Raw genomic sequence first — 16,866 nt, 5'->3', positions numbered from 1 at the left:
GGGGGGAAGAGAGAGAGCGACGGGGGGAAGAGAGAATGCGACTGGGGGGGGAACTTGGCCCGATGGTCCCCTTGCGAAGGAAGGGAAGAAGGTAAGCTCTCCCTCCCTGTCCCACCCCCTCACTCTTCCCTCCCTGTCTCACTCCCCTCACTCTTTCCTCTCCCTGTCCCTACCCCCTCTCTCTTTTCCCTCCCTCTACCCTCTTCCCTCCTCCCTTTCTTTCCCTCTTTACTCTAACCTCCCCCTCTCCTCACTCTCTCCCTCCCTCTACCCTCTCTCTCTCTCTCCTCCTTCTCTCCCTCTCTTACTCTCTCTCCCTCCCTCCCCTCTCCCTCAACCCTCCACCCAAACCCCTCTCTCTCCCCTCCCCCAACCCTCTCCCTCAACCCCACCCCCAAACCTACTCCTCACTCCCCACAACCCCACACCACACACACCCCCTCCCAACCACCCACTCAACCCTCCACCCACCACCCTCACCACCCCCACCCACCCTCACCCACACCCCCACCACACCAACACCCACCCCACCAACACCCCCCCCCACACACACCCCACCCCCCACCCACACACCCCACCCCCCACCCACAACACCCCACCCCCACCACACACACCCCACCCCCACCCACAACACCCCCACCCCACCCCCACACAACACCCCCCACCACCCCACCCACCAACCAACCCCCACCACACACACCCCACCCCCACCCACACACACACCCCCCACCCCACCACAACCCACCCCCACCAACCCACCCCCCCACCACAACCACCCACCCCCCCCCACACACCACCCCCACCCCACCACACACACCCCCACCCCCCACCACAACCCACCCCCCACAACACCCACACCCACCCCCCACCCCACACTCACCCCACCCCCCAACACACACCACCCCACCCCCCACCCCCTCACTCACCCACCCCCACCCCCTCACTCACCCCTCCACCCACCCCACCTCCTCACCCCACCCCCCACCCCCTCCCACTCCCCACCCCCACCCTCTCACACCCTCCCCCACCCACCTCACTCCCTCCCCCACCCACCCTCTCCCTCCCCCACCACACACTCACCCTCCCCCCACCCACTCTCACTCCCCACCCCCCACCACTCACTCCCCTCCCCCCACCTCTCATCCCCTCCCCCACCGTCTCACTCCCACCCCCACCCTCTCTCTCTCCCCTCCCCCCACCCTCTCTCCCCTCCACCCACCCCTCTCACTCCCCTCCCCCACCCTCTCTCCCCTCCCCCAACCTCTCTCTCCCCTCCCCCCACCCTCTCTCTCTCCCCTCCCCCCACCCTCTCTCTCTCCCCTCCACCCACCCTCTCTCTCCCCTCCCCCAACCCTCTCTCTCCCCTCCCCCACCCTCTCTCTCCCCTCCCCCAGCCTCTCTCCCTCCCCCACCCTCTCTCTTCCCTCCCCACCCTCTCTCTCTCCCCTCCCCCACCCTCTCTCTTCCCTCCCCCACCCTCTCTCTCTCCCCTCCCCCCACCCTCTGTCTCTTCCCTCCCCCCACCCTCACTCTCCCCTCCCCCACCCTCTCTCTCTACCCTCCCCCACCCTCTCTCTCTTCTCTTCCCCCACCCTCTCTCTCTTCCCTCCCCCCACCCTCTCTCTTTTCCCTCCCCCCACCCTCTCTCTCTTCCCTCCCCCCACCCCCCACCCTCTCTCTCTTCCCTCCCCCCACCCTCTCTCTCTTCCCTCCCCCCACCCTCTCTCTCTTCCTCCCCCCACCCTCTCTCTCCTCCCTCCCCCCACCCTCTCTCTCTTCCCTCTCCCTCCTTGCCCCTCTCCCTCTCCTCCCTCCCTATTTCTCTGTCTCTCTGACGTCTGTTCTCCTCTGTCGCTCTCAGTTTTTCTTCTGCCGTGGTGCCCGATTTGCTAGTCCAGGCCCCGCCATCAGCCCGCTCTCCGGGGCAAGGTAAGAGCCCGGCTCCAGCCCCACACCACCAGGGATCAGCACCCGAGGAACCCGCCCGCCGCCCAACGTGAACGAAGACCCTCCTTACCTGTCACGGAGTTGAAGTCTCCGAAAGCGGCGTGCGCCGGGCCTCTTCCCCCACGCATTCAGGAGGTGCGGGAAAGAGAGAGGGAGAGAGACAGACTGGGGGGAGGGGGGCGAGTTAGACGCCGCCATGCACCTGCTCCGTGGAGCTCCATGCCACAACAGCCGCACCAGCCTTTACTAAGATGGCGGCGGTAGCGGCGCTCGTCTGAGGCCCGCCCCTCCAGCCTTCACAAAGATGGCGGCAATCGGGGGCCGCTTGTTGACTGGGGCCGGGAGGTGCCTAGCTCGGGTGTGGGTGCGGAGGAGAGGCCGAGGCTTCGAGGCCTATCTTGAAAAATGGGGAAAGGTAGGAAAATTAATGAGATTAGATAAAAGATTTAGAAAGTAATTAACTTTTTTAAAAACCAATATGTGTTTTAAAAGCTACGTTTATTTGAAAGACGCAGAAAGCGGGAAAAAGAAAGGAAAAGTTTGGAATCAAAATGGCGGCGACTCACCTCGGTTCAGAACGATAAGGCCCGCCCACACACGCACCGATTGGTCGACCGTCAGGTCACCAAAGCATAGGGTTGGTCAATCGTCCCGTCACTCGACCGTAGGAGGGCCCGGCCGCGTGCGCCAGGAACCCGGCGTACAATTGGTCGACCTCGAGGTCACTCTGTCACTAAGGAGCGGATAATGAGATGCTAATGAGCGGAATTTTGAACATTTTTCGGATACCGCGGGCGCGATTTTCGTCCGGCCGAAACGTAAATACGCTTACCACCGTTTCGCAAAGGTAAGCTTTCTTTCGACGTAACGCACGCGTAGGTATGCTCTATAACTTTTGAGCGCATAGCCGGACAGATGCACACGTGAGGACAGACAGACAGAAGGACAGACAGACAGAACGATCCGTTTATAGATATAGATAAATAAGAAATACGAGCAGGAGTAGGCCATTCGGCACTAGAGCCTGCTCCGCCATTCCATAAGATCATGGCTGATCTGATTTCGCCACTCGTGCCTGTTACATTAGGAATGGAAGAGAACATATAGCTCCTCATGCCTGTTTCAATCAGAACAGGAGGAGGCCATTCTACCCCACGAGCCTTTATCACGAGGAGCAGGAGTAAGCCTTTCAGTCCAACGAGCATTTAACATGGGATCAGGAATAGGCATTCAGCTTATCGAGCCTGTTATATTAAGAACAGGAGGAGGCCATTCAGATAGCCGAAGAAGTTACCTTTAGAGCAGGAGGAGGACTATCAGCCCTTCAATCTGTTACATTAGGAACAGGAGGAGGCCAGTCAGCTACGCGAACCTGCTTCACAGGAACAACGGGAGTCCTTTGACTCAGATGAACCTGTTTCATACGGAATAGGGGGAGGCCATTCACCCCTCCCACCCGTCTCGAGCCTATTATATTAAGATGAGGAGGCCATTCAGCCCGTCGAAGTTGCAACATAGAACAGGGAAGGCGATTCAGCCCATCGAGCCTATAACATTAGGATCAGGAGCAGGTCATTTCGCCCCTCGTGGCTGTTACAGTAGGAATGGGAGGAGTACATTCACATCCTCGTGCTGGTTACATTATGAACAGAGGGAAGTCATTCAGCCCCTCGATCCTGCTACATAGGAACAGGAGTTGGCCATTCAGCCCAACGAGATGGTTACATTAGGAACAGGTGGAGGCCAGTCAGCCCCCGATCGAGCATGTTACACTTGGAAAAGGAGGAGGTAATTCAGTCCATCGAGCCTTAATTACTAGGGGCATGAGTAAGCCTTTCAGTCCGTCGAGCATTTCACATAGGAACAGGAGTAGACATTCGGCTCATCGAACCTGTTACATTAAGAAAATGATGCGGCCATTCAGACCCTCGATCATGTTACATAAGGAACAGGAGAAGGCCATTCTGCCACCTTGAGCACTTTACATAGGAAAAGGATAAGGCAATTCAGCCCATCGGGCCTGTTACTTTAAAACATGAGAAGGCCATTTGCCCTCTAGAGCCTGTTGCATAACTAACATGAGTAAGCCATACAGCCCCGCGAGTCTGTTACATAAACAATAGGTGAAGGTTTTTCAGCCCTTCAAAGTTGTAACTTAAGGAACAGGTGCAGGCCATTCAACCCTCGATTCATCTCCACTGGAACAGGAGGAGGCCCTTGATCCAATCGAGCCTATTACATTAGGAACATGTGTAGGCCATTCAGCCCCTTGATCATTTTACATTAGGAACAGGAGCGGGCCTTTCAACTCCGTGAGCGTATTACAATAAGAACAGGAGGCCAATCAGCTCTTCAAGCCTGTTACATAGAACAGGAGGAGGCCATTCAGCGCATCGAACCCATTACGTTAGGAATAGCAGTAGGCCGTTTCATAAGAATATATGAACATAAGAAATAGGAGTAGGCCATTCGGCCCCGCACGACTGCTCTGCCATACAAAAAGATCATGTCTGGTCTGATTTTGCCCCTCGTGCCTGTAACATGAGGAATGGGAAGAGAGCATTCAGCTCCTCATGCCTGATTCATTAGGAACAGCAGGAGGCCATTCAGCCCCTCGAGCCTTTATTACAAGGGACGGGAGTAAGCTTTTCAGTCCATGAAGCATTACACATGGGAACAGGAGTAGGCAGTCAGCACATCGAGGCTGCTACAGTAGGAACAGGAGGAGGCCATTCGGCCAATCGAGGCAGTTACATTAAGAACAGGAGTAAGCCATTCAGTCCTTCGATCTTGTTGCATTAGGAACAGGAGGTGGTCAGTCAGATGCTCGAACCTGTTTCACAGGAAGAAGAGGATCCAATGCAACTCTGAGACTGTTACATTGGAAGAGCAGGAGGCCATTATGGCCCCTTGTGCACTTCACATAGGAAAAAGTGAAGGCCATTCAGTCCATCGAGCCTGTTACATAAAAAGGGAGAGGACCTCTTGGCCTCTGGAGCCTGTTACATACCCAATAGGAGAAAGCCATTCCGCACCTCGAGCCTGTTACTTAAAGAGTAGTTGGAGACCTTTCAGTTCCTCGAACCTGTAACTTAACCAAGAGGAGCAGACCATTTTGCCCTACGAGGATATCACATTAGTAACAGGAGTAGGATACTTAACCCTTCGAGTCTGTTACACCGTAAAAGAAAGAGGCCATTAAGCCCATCGAACCTGCTACATAGAATGGGGAGGACATTCAACCCATCGTGGCTATAACATTAGGAACAAGAGCAGGCCATTTCGTGGCTCGAGCCTGTTACATTAGGAACAGGTGGAGGCCATTCAGTCGTTCGAGCCTTTATCACTAGGGGCAGGAGTAAACCTATCATTCCATTGAGAATTGCACATGGGAACAGGAGTAGGCATTCAGCACATTGAACCTGTTACATTTATAACAGGAGCAGGCCATTCAGCCAGTCGAGGCCGTTACATAGGAACAGTTGTAGACATTCAGCTCATCGAGCCTGTTACTTTAAGAACAGTGTAATAGCACTTCAAATATGAAAAGGATAAGGCAAGCCAGACCATCGAGCCTGTTACTTTAAATCACAATGAGGCCGTTTGGCCTCTAGAGACTGTTGCAGAACTAATAGGATTAAGCCATTCAGCACCTCCAGTCTGTTACATCTACATATATATAAAAGAATAGTTCTGTCTGTCAGTCTGTCTGTCTGTCTGGCTGTCTGTCTGTCCAGGCATCACTCAAAAGTTATAGAGCTTACCTACACATATGTTATATCAAAAGAAAGCTTATGAATAGGGGAGTCTACTAGGCGTCTTTACTTTTTGGTCAGACAAAAATTGTTCGGACAGTAGACAAAAAACGTTCAAAAAACAGAAACAAATCCGCTCATTTGCGGTTGACCAATCCTACCGCTCATTAGCGTTGAGTGATGTGATGGTTGACCAATCCTGCAGTTCAGTGACCTGATGGTTGATCAATCGTTGCATCATGGGGGCGTTTCATGGCGTTTGTGGACGTGGTCTCATCCTTCAAACTGCTGTTACTGAGGCGAGTGGCGGCCATTACAGACCGGCCGGGCCTGAAGCTTAAAAAATCTCTCCCCCTCTAACTCTCCTTCCCTCCCCTCGCTCTCTCTCTCTCTCTCTCCTCTTCCCTCTCTTCTTCCCTCTCTCTCTCCTTCCCTCTCTCTCTCTCTCTCTCCTTCCCCCTCTCTCTCTTGCCATGAGTGCGGGACCGGGAAAACTGGGAATTTCACACGAGCCGTCCCCGACCTATATCGGACACGGGAGTCTGGAGCAAAAGGCGTTCCACTTCCGCCCGGCAAACCGGGTCCAAAGGCCCGCCGCGTAAACCATGAGGAACCCCGGGCTCGCTACGGAGGGATGGGCACCCAGACTCCCGGTGTCAGATATGCTCCGTTCTGGTACCGTGGTGAGTTGGAGGGAGAGGAGAGGGAGAGAGAGGGAGAGGGGATGGAGCGAGAGAGAGGGAGGGAGAGAGAGCGGGGAGGGAGGGGGAGAGAGAGAGAGGCAGGTAGAGAGAGTGGCAAGGAGAGAGAGGGGTGGGGAGAGAGACAGGGGAGAGACAGGGGTGGGGAGAGAGTGGCGGCGGTAGAGAGAGGGGGAGGGAGAGGGAGAGGGTGAGGGGACTTCCCGCTGACCTCACAAAATGGTGGCCACCCTTCTTCCCCCGCAGTCTCTCTCTCTCTCTCCCCCCCCAGTCTCTCTCTCTCTCTCTCCCCCCCGGTCTCTCTCTTCTCCCCCAAGACTCTCTCTCTCTTCCCCCCAGTCTCTCTCTCCCCCGCAGTCTCCCTCCCTCTCTCTCCCCCCCCAGTCGCGCTCTCCCACCCAGTCTCTCTCTCCCCCCATCTCACTCTTCTCCCCCCAGTCTCTCTCTCGATCATCGGGCCTCTCTCCCCCCCAATCCCTCTCTCTCTCTTTTCCTCTCTCTCTCTCGCTCCTTCCCACACAGGCAGACAGACAGACAAACTCATTTATATAGAAAAAAATTATTTCTACTTTTTTCATAACAACATGCCCTCAAAAAACCCTTGGCATCGCAGGGCACTCCAGCTCGTAAAGAATAAATGGAGGCCTTTCAGCCCTTCGAACTTGTAACTTAAGGAAAAGCAGCAGGCCATTCCACCCCTCGATTCTGTTCCAATTGAACAGGAGGAGCACCGTGATCCACTCGAGCCTATTACTTTAAAACAGTAGGAGGCCATTCTGCCCCTTGAGCATTTTACGTTAGGAACAGGAGGAGACCATTCATCCCATCGAATCCACTACATTAGGAACAGCAGTAGGCCATTTCATAAGAACGTAAGAAATAGTAGCAGGAGTAGGGCATTCGGCCCCTTGAGCCTGCTCCACCATTCCATAAGATCGTGTCTGATCTGATTTCGCCACTCGTACATTTTACATTAAGAATGGGAAGAGAACATACAGCTCCTCATTGCTGTTTCAATCAGAGCAGGAGGAGGCCATTCTGCCCCCTCGAGCTTTATCACTAGGGGCAGGACTAAGCCTTTCAGTCCATCGAGCATTTAAATGGGAACAGCAGTAGGCATTCAGCTCATCCAGCCTGTTACATTAAGAACAGGAGGCGGCCATTCAGACAGCCGATGCAGTTACGTTAAGAGCAGAAGCAGGCGAATCAGGCCTTCGATCTTTTTACATTAGGAACAGGAGGAGGCCAGTCAGCTGCGCGAAACTGTTCCACAGGAACAAGGGGAGCCCTTTGACCCGGTTGAACCTGTTACATTAGGAACAGAAAGAGGCCATTCAGCTCTTCGTGCCTGTTCCATTAGGAACAGGAGAAGGCCAGTCAGATGCTCCAAGCTGTTTCACAGGAACAGCAGGATCTAAACTCAGTTCCATTCAGCTCTGCGAGCCTGTTACATTAAGAACAGGAGGAGGCCATTATGACCAATCGAGCACTTCACATAGGAAAAGGAGAATCTCATGCAGTCCATCGAGCCTGTTAATTTAAAGCAGAAGGAGGCCATTTGCCCTCCAGAGCCTGTTTCATACTAATAGTTGTAAGCGATTCAGCAACAACTTAAAGAATAGGTGGTGGCCTCTCAGCCCCTCGAATCTTAAATGTAAGCAACAGGAGCTCGCCAATCGGCCCTTCATGAAAATCACATTCGTAACAGGAGTAGGCTATTTATCATCTCGAGTCTGTTACACAGGAACAGCAAGAGGCCATTCAGCACCTTAAGCGTATTATATTTAGATTAGGAGGCCATTCAGACCCTCCAACTTTCTACATAGAATGGGGATGAAGATTCAGCCCATTGAGCCTATAACATTAGGAACAAGAGAAGGCCATTTCGCCCCTCGTGCCTGTTACATTAGGAACGGGAGGAGAACATTCAGCTCCTCCCATCTGTTACATTAAGAACAGGATGCTGCCATTCAGACCCTCGATCTTGTTACATAAGGAACAGGAGGAGGCCATTCTGCCGCCTTAACACTTCAAATAGGAAAAGGAGCAGGCCATTCAGTCCATCGAGCCTGTTACTTTAAAACATGATGAGGCCATTTGCCCTCTAGAGCCTTTGCATAACCGATAGGAGTAAGCCATTCAGCACCGCGAGTCTGTTAGAGAAAGAATAGGTGGAGGCCTTTCAGCGCTACGAACTTGTTACTAAACGAACAGGAGCAGGCCATTCAATCCCTGGATTCTGTTCCACTGGAACAGGTGGAGGCACTTGATCAACTCAAGCCTATTACATTGGAACAGGAGGAGACCATTCTGCCCCTTGATGTTGATTCATTAGGAACAGGTGTAGGCCATTCAGCCCCTTGAACATTTTTGTTAGGAACAGGAGGTGGCCATTCAGCCCTGCAAGCCTATTACATTAAGAACAGAAGGGCAATCAGCTCCTCGAGTCTGGTACAGAGAATAGGAGGAACCCATTCAGCGCAACCAACCCATCACTTTAGGAACAGTGGCAGGCCATTTCATAAGAAAATAAGAAAGAGGAGCAGGAGTAGGCCATTCGGTCTCTCGAGCCTGCTCCGCCATTCCATTATATCATGGCTGATCTGATTTCGCCCCTCATGGCCTGCTACGTTAGGAACAGGAAGAGAACATTCAGCTCCTCATGCCATTTTCATTCGGAACAGAAGGAGGCCTTTCAGCCCCTCGAGCTTTATCACTAGGGGCAGGATTAAGCCTTTCAGTCCACCGAGCGTTTTACATGGGAACAGGAGCAGGTATTCAGCTCATCGAGCCTGTTACATTAAGAACAGGAGGAGGCCATTCAGACAGCCGAGTCAGTTACATTAAGAGCAGAAGGAGGCCAATCAGGCCTTCGATCTTGTTACATTAGGAACAGGAGGAGGCCAGTCAGCTGCGTGAACTGGGGAGCCCTTTGGCCCGGTTGAGCCTGTTACATTAGGAACAGGAAGAGGCCATTCACCTCTTCGAGTCTGTTACATTATGAACAGGAGAAGGCCAGTCAGATGCTCGAAACTTTCACAGGAAAAGGAGGATCTAAGTTCAGCTGCATTCAGCTCTGCGAGCCTGTTACATTCGGAACAGAAGGAGACCATTTTGGCCAATCGAGCACTTCTCATAGGAAAAGGAGAATTCCATGCAGTCTATCCAGCCATTACTTTAAAATAGGAGGAGTCCATTTGGCCTCCAGAGCCTGCTACATAACTAATAGCCGTAAGCTATTCAACAACTCGAGCCTGTTACTTAAAGAATAGGTGGAGGCCTCTCAGCCCCTCGAATCTGTAACGTAAGCAACAGGAGCAGGCCATTCAGCCCTTCGTGAATATCACATTAATAGCAGGAGTAGGCTATTTATCCCCTCGAGTATGTTACACCGGAACAGGCAGAGGCCAATCAGCCCCTCGAGCCTATTATATTTAGATGAGGAGGCCATTCAGCCCCTCGAACCTGCTACATAGAACGGGAGAGGCGATTCAGCCCATCGAGCCTATAACATTAGGAACAGTAGAAGGCCATTTTGCTGCTCGTGTCTGTTACATTAGGAATGGAAGGAAGCCATTCATCCCCTCGATCCGGGTGCATAAGAACAGGAGTTGTCCATTCAGCCCCTCGATCCTGTTACATAAGAACAGGAGTTGTCCATTCAGCCCATCGAGATTGTTACATTCGGAACAGTTGCAGGCCATTCCACCCCTCAAGTCTGTAACATTAGGGAAAGGAGGAGGCCATTCAATCCCTCGAGTCTTAATCACTAGGGAGAGGATTTGGTCAGTTTATCGAGCATTTCATGTAGGAACAGGAGTAGGCTTTCAGCTCATCACACCTGTTACATTTAGAACAAGAGGAGGCCATTCAGACCCTCGATCTTGTTACATAAATAACAGCAGGAGTACATTCTGCCGCCTTGAACACTTCACATAGGAAAAGGAGTAGGCCATTCTGTCCATCGAGCCTGTTACTTTAAAACACGATGAGGCCATTTCGCCTGTAGAGCCTTTGAATAACTGATAGGAGTATGCCATTTAGCACCGCGAGTCGGTTATATAACGAATAGGTGGAGGCCTTTCAACCCTTCGAACTTGTAACTTAAGTAACAGGAGCAGGCCATTCAACCCCTTGAGCATGTCACATTAGCAACAGGGGTAGACTATTCAACCCCTCGATTCTGTGACACCGGAACAGGAAAAGGCCTTTCAGACCCTCGAACTTCTTAAATTACGAACAGGAGTAGGCCATTCGGACTCTCGAAACTGTTACAGAGAAAAAAGGGCTGCCCTTTGACCCGGTAAATTCAGTTACATAAGCAACAGAAGGAGGACATTCAGTCCATCCCGCCAGTTACACAGGAAGAGGAGGATCCCCTTGATCCACTCGAACATGTTACTTTAGAACTGGAGGAAGCCATTCTGCCCCTTCAGCCTGATACATTAGGGAGGAAGTCTTCTGTTGCCTACGTCCTAATCTCTGGAATTCCCTGCCTATATCTCTCTGCCTCTCTACCTCTCTTTCTCCCTTGAAGACGGTCCTTAAAACCGACCTCTTTGACCAAGCTTTTGGACACCTGCCCTAATTTATCGTAATGTGGATCGGTGTCGCATTATTTGCCTTGAAATAAAGTGCAGCGCCTTGGGAAGTTTTACTACATTAAAGGTGTTATATAAATACAAGTTGTTGCTGCTGTTGTTGAAGAGGAGGACGACATTCAGCCCCTCGAGCATTGTACACTAGCCACAGATTTAGGCCATTCAGCCCATGAGCCTATTATTACTAGCAAGATGAGGAGGCCATTCAGCCCATCGATTCTGCTATATTGAAGGGAGGAGGCTATTCAAACCAACGAGCCTGCACATTAGGAAAAGGAGCAGGCCATTTCGCCCCTCGTGCTTGTTACATTAGGAACAGGAGGAAACGAGCCAACCCCTCGAGTTTGTTACACAGGTCCACGAGTCGGCCATTTACTGCCAGTTACATTAGGAACAGTTGGAGGCCATTCAGTAGCTCGAGCCTATTCCATTAGGAAAAGGAGGAGGCCATTAGCCCCCTCGAACCTTTTTCATTAGGAACAGGAATAAGCCTTTCATTCCATCGAGTATTTGAAATAGAAACAGGAGTAGGCATTCAGCCCATCGAGCCTGTTACATTAACAACAGTGGAGGCCATTCAGCCAGTCAAACCTGTTACATCGAACAGGAGGAAGCCGTTCAGCTGCTCGAGACTGTTTCATTTGGAACAGGAGGAGGGCATTCAGCACATAGAAACATAGAAACATAGAAGATAGGAGCAGGAGTAGGCCATTCGGCCCTTCGAGCCTGCTCCGCCATTCAATGAGATCATGGCTTATCATCCAAATTCAGTACCCGGTCCCTGCCGTCTCCCCATATCCCTTGATCACTTTAGCCTTAAGAAATATATCCAACTCTTTTTTGAATATATTTAATGAACTGCCCTCCACTGCCCTCTGTGGCAGAGAATTCCACAGGTTCACCACTCTCTGGGTGAAGAAATTCCTTCTCATTTCCGTCCGAAATGGCTTACCCCTTATCTTTAGACTATGACCCCTGGTTCTGGACTCCCCGGCCATCATAAACATCATTCCTGCATCTAGTCTGTCCAGGCCTGACATAATTTTATAGGTTTCGATGAGATCCCCTCTCAATCTTCTAAACTCCAGTGAGTATAATCCCAATCGACACACTCTCTCCTCATACGTCATTCCTGCCATCCCAGGTATCAGCCTGGTGAATCTTCGCTGCACTCCTTGCATGGCAAGAACGTCCTTCCTCAGGTAAGGTGACCAAAACTGCACACAATACTCAAGGTGCAGTCTCACCAAGGCCCTGTACAACTGTAGCAAGACATCCTTGTTCCTGTACTCGAACCCTCTTCCTACGAATGCCAAAATACCATTTGCCTTCTTAACCACCTGCTGCACCTGCATACTTACCTTCAGCGACTGGTACACAAGAACACCCAGGTCTCTTTGCACTTCCCCTTCTCCCAATCTATTGCCATTCAAATAATAACCTGCATTCCTGTTTTTGCCACCAAAGTGGATAACATCACATTTATCCACATTATAGTGCATTTGCCATGTTTCTGCCCAATCACCCAATCTGTCCAAATTGTACTTGAGTTTCACGACATCCTCCTCACAGCTTACCCTCCCACTCAGCTTTGTTTCGTCTGCAAATTTGGAGATATTACATCCAATTCCCTCGTCCAGATCATGAATATATATTGTGAACAGCTGGGGTCCTAGGACTGATCCTTGCGGTACCCCACTAGTCACTGCCTGCCACTCGGAAAATGACCCTTTTATTCCAACTCTTTGCTTTCTGTCCGCCAACCAGTTCTCTATCCAAGTCAATACCTTGCCCCCAATCCCATGTGTCTTAATTTTGCACTCTAATCTCTTGTGTGGGACCTTATCGAAAGCCTTCTGAAAGTCCAAATACACCGCACCCACTGGTTCTCCCTTATCTATTTTACCAGTTACATCCTCAAAAATTCCAGTAGATTAGTCAAGCATGATTTACCTTTTGTAAATCCATGTTGACTTTGTCCAATCCTGTCACTGCTTACCAAGTGCTCTGCTATTACATATTTTATAATAGATGCTAGCACTTTCCCCACTACCGATGTCAGGCTTACCGGTCTATAATTCCCCACTTTTTATCCACCAACTTTTTTGAATAGTGGGGTAACATTAGCTACCCTCCAATCCATGCGTACTGTTCCAGAGTCTATCGAGTTCTGGAAGATGACCAGCAATGCATCTACTATTTCTAGAGCCACTTCCTTAAGTACCCTGGGATGTAGATTATCAGGCCCTGGGGATTTATCGGCCTTCAGACCCATCAATTTTGCTAACACCATTTTCCATCAAATACTGATTTCTTTCAGTTCCACACTTTCATCAGGCCCTATGTTCCCCAGCATCTCTGGGAGGTTATTTGTGTCCTCCTTTGTGAAGACAGAACCAAAGTATGAATTTAGTTGGTCAGCCATTTCTTTGTTTCCCATTATAAATTCCCCTGATTCTGACTGTAAGGGACCTACGCTTGACTTCACCAATCTTTTTCTCTTCATATATCTATAAAAGCTTTTACAGTCAGTTTGTATGTTCCCTTCAAGCTTACTCTCATATTCTATTTTCCCTTTCTTAATTAATCCCTTTGTCCTCCTTTGTTGAATCCTAAACTGCTCCCAATCATCAGGATTATTGCTTTTTCTGGCCAATTTATATGTCGTCTCCTTGGATCTTATGCTATCCCTAATTTCCCTTGTTAGCCACGGTTGAGTCACCTTTTTTGTTTTATTTTTATGCCAAACTGGGACCAACAAATTCTGTAGCTCATCCATTCGGTCTTTGAATGTTTGCCATTGCCTATCCACCGTAAACCCTTTGAGTGCCATTCCCCAATCAATCCTAACCAACTCGCTCCTCAGACCATCGTAGTTTCCTTTATTTAAATTAAGGACACTAGTCTCTGAGTCAACTACTTCATTCTCCATCTTAATGAAGAATTCGATCATAATATTATCGCTCAGACACAAGGGGCCTCGTACAACAAGATTGCTAATTAATCTTTTCTCGTTACATAATACCCAGTCTAAGATGGCCTGATCTCTTGTTGGTTCCTCGACATATTGGTGCAGGAAACCATCCCGTACACACTCCAGGAATTCCTCCTCCACAGTGTTGTTACTAATTTGGTTGGCCCAATCTATATGTAGATTAAAGTCACCCATGATGACTGCTGTGCCCTTATTGCGCGCATCTTTAATTTCCCTTTTAATGCCATCCCCAACCTCCGCTTTATTGTTGGGAGGTCTATATACCACTCCCACTAATGTTTTATTCCCCTTAGTATTTCTCAATTCTACCCATACACCCTCGAGCATTTTACATAGGAAGAGTAGGAGGCCATTCTGCATTTAGATCCTGTTACATAAGTCACAGGAAGCCATTCGTTCCCCTCGTTCCGGTTACATTAGGAACGGGAGAAGGTCATTCTGCACGCTCGAGCAAAGAGTTGGAATAAACGGGTCTTTTTCCGAGTGGCAGGCAGTGAGTAGTGGGGCACTGCAGGGATCGGTGCTAGGACCTTAGCTATGCACAATATGCATTAATGATCTAGACGAGGGAACTAGTTGTAATTTCTCCAAGTTTGCAGATGACACAAAGCTGGGTGGGCGTGTGTGCTCTGATGAGGATGCTGAGAAACTCCAGTATGATTTGGACAGGTTGGGTGATTGGGCAGATGCATGGCAGATGCAGTATAATGTGGATAAATGTGAAGTTATCCACTTTGGTGGCAAAAACAGGAAGGGTGATAATTATCTGAACGGCAATAGATTGGGAGAAGGGGAAGTGCAACGAGGCCTGTGTGTCCTTGTGCACCAGTCGCTGAAGGTAAGCATGCAGGTGCAGCAGGCGGATAAGAAGGCAAATTGTGTGTTGGCCTTCATAGCGATTTAAGTACAGCAGCAAGGATGTATTGCTGCTGTTGTACAGGACCTTGTTGAGACAACACCTTGAGTATTGCATTCAGTTTTGGTCGCCTCATCTGAGGAAGGATGTACTTGCCATGGAGGGAGTGCTGCGAAGATTCACCAGACTGATACCTGGGATGGCAGGAATGACGTATGAAGAGAGATTGGGTAGATTAGGCTTATATTCGCTAGAGTTTAGAAGAATGAGAGGGGTTCTCATTGAAACTTATAAAATTCTAACTGGACTAGACAGACTAGATGCGGGAAGGATGTTCCCCATGGCGGGGGAGTCCAGAACCAGGGGTCACAATCTGAGGATAAGGGGTAAGCCATTTTGATAAAGATTAGGAGGAATTTCTTCTCCAAGAGAGTGGTGAACCTGTGGAATCCTCGACCACAGAGGCCAATTCATTAAATATATTCAAGAAAGTGTTAGATATATTTCTTAAGTGTAAAGGGAATCAAGGGATATGGGGAGAAAGCAGTGACAGGGCACTGGATTTGGATGATCAGCCATGATCTCATTGAATGGCAGAGCAGGCGCCAGGGGCCGAATGGCCTACGCCTGCTCCTATCTTCTATGTTTCTATGTTTTTATTTTTCTATGCCTCCTGTGCGTGAAACTGGTTAATAAAGAAGAAACTTGCGTTTGAATAGCGCCGTTCACGATCTCATTACGCCGCAAAGCGCTTTACAGCCAACGAAGTACGACTGAAGTGTAGTCAATGATGTAGGAAATGCGGTAACCAACTTATGCACAGCAAGCTCGCACAACCAGCAACGTGATAATGATCAGATAATCTGTTTTAGCGATTTTGGTTGAGTGATAAATATTCCCTGACATCCCGCTCGGTTTGAGAAGGGAGCACGTGATAGCAATTCATGCTTACAGCCAGGAGTCCCCATTGTACCGGGAGTTTAACGCAGCAACCAGGGAGTACGGCGTGAATGACACCATCTATCAAGAGAAGTTCCACTTCAAAAGCTTCCATTACTTCCTCTCCGTTGCCCTGCATAAGTTTAAGGGAAAGTAGCAGGTCACCTATAGGGGAGCTCAAATGCTATTCAATGCCACGGAGGGAGAGAAAGTCAGACTGGGATAATTCACTTCGTCCTCTCTGGATCAGTCCGAGGCAATAGGATTCCTGAAATAAATGTCAAGTGAAAACACGCTTTTTGAAATAGAGACCAGGTTCGGGTTTCCTTTCAGTGAATTCTCGTACTTCCCTGATGAGGAAGAGGTTCTCATTCCACCCATTGAGGTTTTTAAAGTCAAAAGTGCGCCAATGTGGGAAAGCAACGTCAGCCAGAGCTGGGTCAAAGTTACCCTGGCAGCAAGACGCTGCCAGGGCTTCACAGTCACCGTGCAAATCCGCAACAGTGCACTTGAAGTAAAAAGGGGAAAGGGGAAGTTTCCCAAATGCTGTCGATGCATTCAAGGCTGAGATCATCTTCAGCTTATAATCACAGAAATGCCTTCGCTAACCCGCAATGGATGTTACACTTCATAACACACGCTTGATAATTGTTAATACACGTCTAATAATTGATTGTGCACGCTTGATAATTGATAAGGCACGCTTGGTAACTGATAATACATGCTTGATAATTGACAATACACGCTTGATAATTGATAATACGCACTTGATAATTGATAGGACATGCTTGATAATTGATAATACGCGTTTGATAATTGATGGGACGGGCTTGATAATTGTTAAGACACGGTTGATTATTGATAGGACATGCTTGATAATTGATAATATGCCGCTTGATAATTGATATGATGGGCTTGATAATTGGTAAGACACGCTTGATAATTGATAGGACATGCTTGATAATTGATAATATCGCTTGATAATTGATAATACATGCTTGATAATTGATAATGCACGCTTGATTATTGATTGTACACGCTTGATAATTGATAGGACATGCTTAATAATTGA

General features: G+C 49.5%; 1 pseudogene; it reads left to right on the top strand.

Moving 5' to 3' along the window:
* Positions 1 to 15,753: 15,753 nt before the first annotated feature.
* On the top strand, positions 15,754 to 16,362 carry LOC147092456 (NAD(P)(+)--arginine ADP-ribosyltransferase 2-like; annotated as a pseudogene).
* The last annotated feature ends 504 nt before the right edge of the window (positions 16,363 to 16,866 follow it).

This window comes from Somniosus microcephalus, unplaced genomic scaffold, assembly GCF_052327205.1.
Source record: "Somniosus microcephalus isolate GS21.2 unplaced genomic scaffold, FLI_Smic_1.0 unresolved_chr2, whole genome shotgun sequence".
Lineage (NCBI taxonomy): Eukaryota > Metazoa > Chordata > Chondrichthyes > Squaliformes > Somniosidae > Somniosus > Somniosus microcephalus.
The sequence above is the reverse complement of the archived record's forward strand: the minus strand, read 5'-3'. Positions and strand labels throughout refer to the sequence as shown.